This window comes from Carassius gibelio, chromosome B22, assembly GCF_023724105.1.
Source record: "Carassius gibelio isolate Cgi1373 ecotype wild population from Czech Republic chromosome B22, carGib1.2-hapl.c, whole genome shotgun sequence".
NCBI lineage: Eukaryota > Metazoa > Chordata > Actinopteri > Cypriniformes > Cyprinidae > Carassius > Carassius gibelio.
Window position 1 is genome coordinate 39,521,992 of NC_068417.1, and position 6,264 is coordinate 39,528,255.

Consider the following 6,264-nt stretch of genomic DNA (forward strand, 5'->3'; position numbering starts at 1 on the left):
AATGTTTTGATCGGAACAGAAGAGCGGTGTTTTGACCCACGACTACGCTGCCTCACCGTCACCCAGTTGCCCTGCTGCAGGGGCTCTGCTGGAACCGGACAATGTACAGGAGTCCCTGAGCTAGACGCATCCAAAGCCATATCTAGAGCCCTAACATTCTTACTGTCCTCAATTAAAGTTTGGATGCGTGTCTCTAATTCTGAAATCTTCTCTGTCAGCCTAACTATTTCCCTGCATTTATCACATGTGAGTCACTCATCAGCGACATAGATAGATAAACTGTACATGAGGCAAGAGGTGCAAATAACAATTGTAGGAGAAGCCATTACTCACCGTGCTTGATGAAATATTCTTACTGCGGTTGTTTGATGAACTTGTGGAAAACTGCAGCGTGAGAGAGGAGAGGAGAGGGGGAAAGAAAACAGCAATGACAAGCTAACGAGTGCTAACGCTTTGCTGGTGTACTGCAGTCACGGATGAGTGAAGATCAAAGTTAATCTGATAAGATTGATCGGTAATATCAGAAATATGGTGTGAATTAAGTTATATTTTACAATTTAAAAAAAACAAACAAACGGACAGTTCAATGTCCGATCTCTGAATATTAGCAGGTTTGGGCCTGTTTACTTCATGGATGGGAGACTGCCTGGGAATACCAGGTGCTTTAATCTTTTGGAAAATTTCACGAATTATATAATAATCTTTCATTAAAAAAAAAAAAAAAAAAAGTCAATGCCGATCTCTGAATCTTAGCAGGTTTAGGTCTGGTTAGTACTTTGATGAGAGACTGCCTAGGAATACCAGGTGCTTTAAGCTTTTGGGTTTTCTTTCCTACTTATATAATGTACTGGCGATTAGATTGGCTGGTCTTTAAATAGCCCTCTCTTTGCAGCAGTCTTTGCTTGCATCCATACCAACCTGGCTATGCCCGATCTCGTCTAATCTCGGAAGCTAAGCAGGTTTGGGCCTGGTTAGTACTTGGATGGGAGACCGCCTGGGAATACTAGGTGCTGTAAGCTTTTTGGACTTTTTCACTTAGTATATAATAATTTTGCCAAAAAATATAGTCAATGCCCGACCTCTGAATATTAGCAGGTTCGGGCATGGTTTACTTCATGGATGGGAGACTGCCTGGGAATACCACGTGCTTTAATCTTTTGGAAAATTTCACGAATTATATGATAATCTTTCATTAAAAAAAAAAAAAAAAAAAAAAAAAAAACAGTCAATGCCCGATCTCTGAATCTTAGCAGATTTAGGTCTGGTTAGTACTTTGATGAGAGACTGCCTAGGAATACCAGATGCTTTAAGCTTTTGGGTTTTCTTTCCTACTTATATAATGTACTGGTGATTAGATTGGTCGGTCTTTAAATAGCCCTCTCTTTGCAGCAGTCTTGGCTTACGGTCATACCAACCTGGCTATGCCCCATCTCGTCTGATCTCGGAAGCTAAGCAGGTTTGGGACTGGTTGGTACTTGGATGGGAGACCGCCTCGGAATACCAGGTGCTGTAAGCTTTTTGGACATTTTTCACTTAGTATATAATAATTTTGCCAAAAAATAGAGTCAATGCCCTGATCTCTGAATCTTAGCAGGTTTAGGTCTGGTTAGTACTTGGATTGGAGACCGCCTGGGAATACCAGGTGCTGTAAGCTTTTTGGACATTTTTCACTTAGTATATAATAATTTTGCCAAAAAATAGAGTCAATGCCCGATCTCTGAATCTTAGCAGGTTTAGGTCTTGTTAGTACTTTGATGAGAGACTGCCTAGGAATACCAGGTGCACTAAGCTTTTGGGTTTTCTTTCCTACTTATGTAATGTACAGGCGATTAGATTGGCTGGTCTTTAAATAGCCCTCTCTTTGCAGCAGTCTTTGCTTACATCCATACCAACCTGGCTATGCCCGATCTCGTCTAATCTCGGAAGCTAAGCAGGTTTGGGCCTGGTTGGTACTTGGATGGGAGACCGCCTCGGAATACCAGGTGCTGTAAGCTTTTTGGACATTTTTCACTTAGTATATAATAATTTTGCCAAAAAATAGAGTCAATGCCCTGATCTCTGAATCTTAGCAGGTTTAGGTCTGGTTAGTACTTGGATTGGAGACCGCCTGGGAATACCAGGTGCTCTAAGCTTTTTGGACATTTTTCACTTAGTATATAATAATTTTGCCAAAAAATAGAGTCAATGCCCGATCTCTGAATCTTAGCAGGTTTAGGTCTTGTTAGTACTTTGATGAGAGACTGCCTAGGAATACCAGGTGCACTAAGCTTTTGGGTTTTCTTTCCTACTTATATAATGTACTGGCGATTAGATTGGCTGGTCTTTAAATAGCCCTCTCTTTGCAGCAGTCTTTGCTTGCATCCATACCAACCTGGCTATGCCCGATCTCGTCTAATCTCGGAAGCTAAGCAGGTTTGGGCCTGGTTAGTACTTGGATGGGAGACCGCCTGGGAATACTAGGTGCTGTAAGCTTTTTGGACTTTTTCACTTAGTATATAATAATTTTGCCAAAAAATATAGTCAATGCCCGACCTCTGAATATTAGCAGGTTCGGGCATGGTTTACTTCATGGATGGGAGACTGCCTGGGAATACCACGTGCTTTAATCTTTTGGAAAATTTCACGAATTATATGATAATCTTTCATTAAAAAAAAAAAAAAAAAAAAAAAAAAAAAAAACAGTCAATGCCCGATCTCTGAATCTTAGCAGGTTTAGGTCTGGTTAGTACTTTGATGAGAGACTGCCTAGGAATACCAGATGCTTTAAGCTTTTGGGTTTTCTTTCCTACTTATATAATGTACTGGTGATTAGATTGGTCGGTCTTTAAATAGCCCTCTCTTTGCAGCAGTCTTGGCTTACGGTCATACCAACCTGGCTATGCCCCATCTCGTCTGATCTCGGAAGCTAAGCAGGTTTGGGACTGGTTGGTACTTGGATGGGAGACCGCCTCGGAATACCAGGTGCTGTAAGCTTTTTGGACATTTTTCACTTAGTATATAATAATTTTGCCAAAAAATAGAGTCAATGCCCTGATCTCTGAATCTTAGCAGGTTTAGGTCTGGTTAGTACTTGGATTGGAGACCGCCTGGGAATACCAGGTGCTGTAAGCTTTTTGGACATTTTTCACTTAGTATATAATAATTTTGCCAAAAAATAGAGTCAATGCCCGATCTCTGAATCTTAGCAGGTTTAGGTCTTGTTAGTACTTTGATGAGAGACTGCCTAGGAATACCAGGTGCACTAAGCTTTTGGGTTTTCTTTCCTACTTATGTAATGTACAGGCGATTAGATTGGCTGGTCTTTAAATAGCCCTCTCTTTGCAGCAGTCTTTGCTTACATCCATACCAACCTGGCTATGCCCGATCTCGTCTAATCTCGGAAGCTAAGCAGGTTTGGGCCTGGTTGGTACTTGGATGGGAGACCGCCTCGGAATACCAGGTGCTGTAAGCTTTTTGGACATTTTTCACTTAGTATATAATAATTTTGCCAAAAAATAGAGTCAATGCCCTGATCTCTGAATCTTAGCAGGTTTAGGTCTGGTTAGTACTTGGATTGGAGACCGCCTGGGAATACCAGGTGCTCTAAGCTTTTTGGACATTTTTCACTTAGTATATAATAATTTTGCCAAAAAATAGAGTCAATGCCCGATCTCTGAATCTTAGCAGGTTTAGGTCTTGTTAGTACTTTGATGAGAGACTGCCTAGGAATACCAGGTGCACTAAGCTTTTGGGTTTTCTTTCCTACTTATATAATGTACTGGCGATTAGATTGGCTGGTCTTTAAATAGCCCTCTCTTTGCAGCAGTCTTTGCTTGCATCCATACCAACCTGGCTATGCCCGATCTCGTCTAATCTCGGAAGCTAAGCAGGTTTGGGCCTGGTTAGTACTTGGATGGGAGACCGCCTGGGAATACTAGGTGCTGTAAGCTTTTTGGACTTTTTCACTTAGTATATAATAATTTTGCCAAAAAATATAGTCAATGCCCGACCTCTGAATATTAGCAGGTTCGGGCATGGTTTACTTCATGGATGGGAGACTGCCTGGGAATACCACGTGCTTTAATCTTTTGGAAAATTTCACGAATTATATGATAATCTTTCATTAAAAAAAAAAAAAAAAAAAAAAAAAAAAAAAAAACAGTCAATGCCCGATCTCTGAATCTTAGCAGGTTTAGGTCTGGTTAGTACTTTGATGAGAGACTGCCTAGGAATACCAGGTGCTTTAAGCTTTTGGGTTTTCTTTCCTACTTATATAATGTACTGGTGATTAGATTGGTCGGTCTTTAAATAGCCCTCTCTTTGCAGCAGTCTTGGCTTACGGTCATACCAACCTGGCTATGCCCCATCTCGTCTGATCTCGGAAGCTAAGCAGGTTTGGGACTGGTTGGTACTTGGATGGGAGACCGCCTCGGAATACCAGGTGCTGTAAGCTTTTTGGACATTTTTCACTTAGTATATAATAATTTTGCCAAAAAATAGAGTCAACGCCCTGATCTCTGAATCTTAGCAGGTTTAGGTCTGGTTAGTACTTGGATTGGAGACCGCCTGGGAGTACCAGGTGCTGTAAGCTTTTTGGACATTTTTCACTTAGTATATAATCATTTTGCCAAATAATAGAGTCAATGCCCGATCTCTGAATATTAGCAGGTTTGGGCCTGGTTAGTACATGGATGGGAGACTGCCTGGGAATACCAGGCGCTTTAATCTTTTGGAAAATTTCACGAATTATACAATAATCTTCCATAAAAAAAAAAATAAAAAAAAATGAAAGAGTCAATGCCCGATCTCTTAATCTTAGCAGGTTTAGGTCTGGTTAGTACTTTGATGAGAGACTGCCTAGGAATACCAGGTGCTTTAAGCTTTTGGGTTTTCTTTCCTACTTATATAATGTACTGGCGATTAGATTGGCTGGTCTTTAAATAGTCCTCTCTTTGCAGCAGTCTTCGCTTACGGCCATACCAACCTGGCTATGCCCGATTTCGTCTGATCTCGGAAGTTAAGCAGGTTTGGCCTCGTTAGTACTTGGATGGGAGACCGCCTGGGAATACCAGGTGCTGTAAGCTTTTTGGACATTTTTCACTTAGTATATAATAATTTTGCCAAAAAATAGAGTCAATGCCCGATCTCTGAATATTAGCAGGTTTTGCGCCTGGTTAGTACATGGATGGGAGACTGCCTGGGAATACCAGGTGCTTTAATCTTTTTGGAAAATTTCACGAATTATATAATAATCTTTCATTAAAAAAAAAAAAAAAAAAACAGTCAATGCCTGATCTCTGAATCTTAGCAGGTTTAGGTCTGGTTAGTACTTTGTTGAGAGACTGCCTAGGAATACCAGGTGCTTTAAGATTTTGGGTTTTCTTTCCTACTTATATAATGTACTGGTGATTAGATTGGTCGGTCTTTAAATAGCCCTCTCTTTGCAGCAGCATCTAAAGCGATATCATTGACTTGATTGCAAATAAAAACAGACACTATTTCAACTGAACAGAGATGACATAACTGAATTCAATGATGAACTGCCTTTAACTATCATTTTGCATTATTGAGACACTGTTTTCCAAATGAATGTTGTTCAGTGCTTTGGCGCAATGTATTTTGTTTAAAGCACTATATAAATAAAGGTGATTGATTGATTGATTGATTGATTTAATCTTTTTGGAAAATTTCACGAATTATATAATAATCTTTCATTAAAAAAAAAAAAAAGAGTCAATGCCCGATCTCTGAATCTTAGCAGGTTTAGGTCTGGTTAGTACTTGGATGGGAGACTGCCTAGGAATACCAGGTGCTTTAAGCTTTTGGGTTTTCTTTCCTACTTATATAATGTACTGGCGATTAGATTGGCTGGTCTTTAAATAGCCCTCTCTTTGCAGCAGTCTTGGCTTACGTTCATACCAACCTGGCTATGCCCCATCTCGTCTGATCTCGGAAGCTAAGCAGGTTTGGGCCTGGTTGGTACTTGGATGGTAGACCGCCTCGGAATAACAGGTGCTGTAAGCTTTTTGGAAATTTTTCACTTAGTATATAATAACTTTGCCAAAAAATAGAGTCAATGCCTGATCTCTGAATCTTAGCAGGTTTAGGTCTGGTTAGTACTTTGATGAGAGACTACCTAGGAATACCAGGTGCTTTAAGCTTTTGGGTTTTCTTTCCTACTTATATAATGTACTGGCGATTAGATTGGCTGGTCTTTAAATAGCCCTCTCTTTGCAGCAATCTTCGCTTACGGCCATACCAACCTGGCTATGCCCGATCTCGTCT

The 6,264-nt window shown here is 40.4% G+C and overlaps 7 non-coding genes and 4 pseudogenes across 7 annotated transcripts in view; all 11 read left to right on the forward strand.

Moving 5' to 3' along the window:
* The first annotated feature begins 900 nt into the window (after positions 1-900).
* LOC128006101 (5S ribosomal RNA) lies at positions 901-1,019 on the forward strand. Its single transcript, XR_008178734.1, has one exon. It is a non-coding gene; the product is annotated as a 5S ribosomal RNA (ribosomal RNA).
* A 378-nt stretch (positions 1,020-1,397) lies between these two features.
* On the forward strand, positions 1,398-1,516 carry LOC128006832 (uncharacterized; annotated as a pseudogene).
* A 359-nt stretch (positions 1,517-1,875) lies between these two features.
* LOC128006379 (5S ribosomal RNA) lies at positions 1,876-1,994 on the forward strand. Its single transcript, XR_008178998.1, has one exon. It is a non-coding gene; the product is annotated as a 5S ribosomal RNA (ribosomal RNA).
* Positions 1,995-2,353: 359 nt separating this feature from the next.
* Positions 2,354-2,472, forward strand: LOC128006102 (5S ribosomal RNA). The gene has a single exon (XR_008178735.1). It is a non-coding gene; the product is annotated as a 5S ribosomal RNA (ribosomal RNA).
* A 382-nt stretch (positions 2,473-2,854) lies between these two features.
* On the forward strand, positions 2,855-2,973 carry LOC128006833 (uncharacterized; annotated as a pseudogene).
* A 359-nt stretch (positions 2,974-3,332) lies between these two features.
* LOC128006380 (5S ribosomal RNA) lies at positions 3,333-3,451 on the forward strand. The gene has a single exon (XR_008178999.1). It is a non-coding gene; the product is annotated as a 5S ribosomal RNA (ribosomal RNA).
* Positions 3,452-3,810: 359 nt separating this feature from the next.
* On the forward strand, positions 3,811-3,929 carry LOC128006104 (5S ribosomal RNA). The gene has a single exon (XR_008178737.1). It is a non-coding gene; the product is annotated as a 5S ribosomal RNA (ribosomal RNA).
* A 384-nt stretch (positions 3,930-4,313) lies between these two features.
* On the forward strand, positions 4,314-4,432 carry LOC128006835 (uncharacterized; annotated as a pseudogene).
* Positions 4,433-4,945: 513 nt separating this feature from the next.
* LOC128005374 (5S ribosomal RNA) lies at positions 4,946-5,063 on the forward strand. Its single transcript, XR_008178028.1, has one exon. It is a non-coding gene; the product is annotated as a 5S ribosomal RNA (ribosomal RNA).
* Positions 5,064-5,884: 821 nt separating this feature from the next.
* On the forward strand, positions 5,885-6,003 carry LOC128007127 (uncharacterized; annotated as a pseudogene).
* Positions 6,004-6,224: 221 nt separating this feature from the next.
* Positions 6,225-6,264, forward strand: part of LOC127993644 (5S ribosomal RNA) — a 119-nt gene continuing 79 nt past the window's right edge. The window contains exon 1 of the ribosomal RNA XR_008166655.1: positions 6,225-6,264. This exon is cut by the window's right edge and continues 79 nt beyond it. This is a non-coding gene — a ribosomal RNA (5S ribosomal RNA).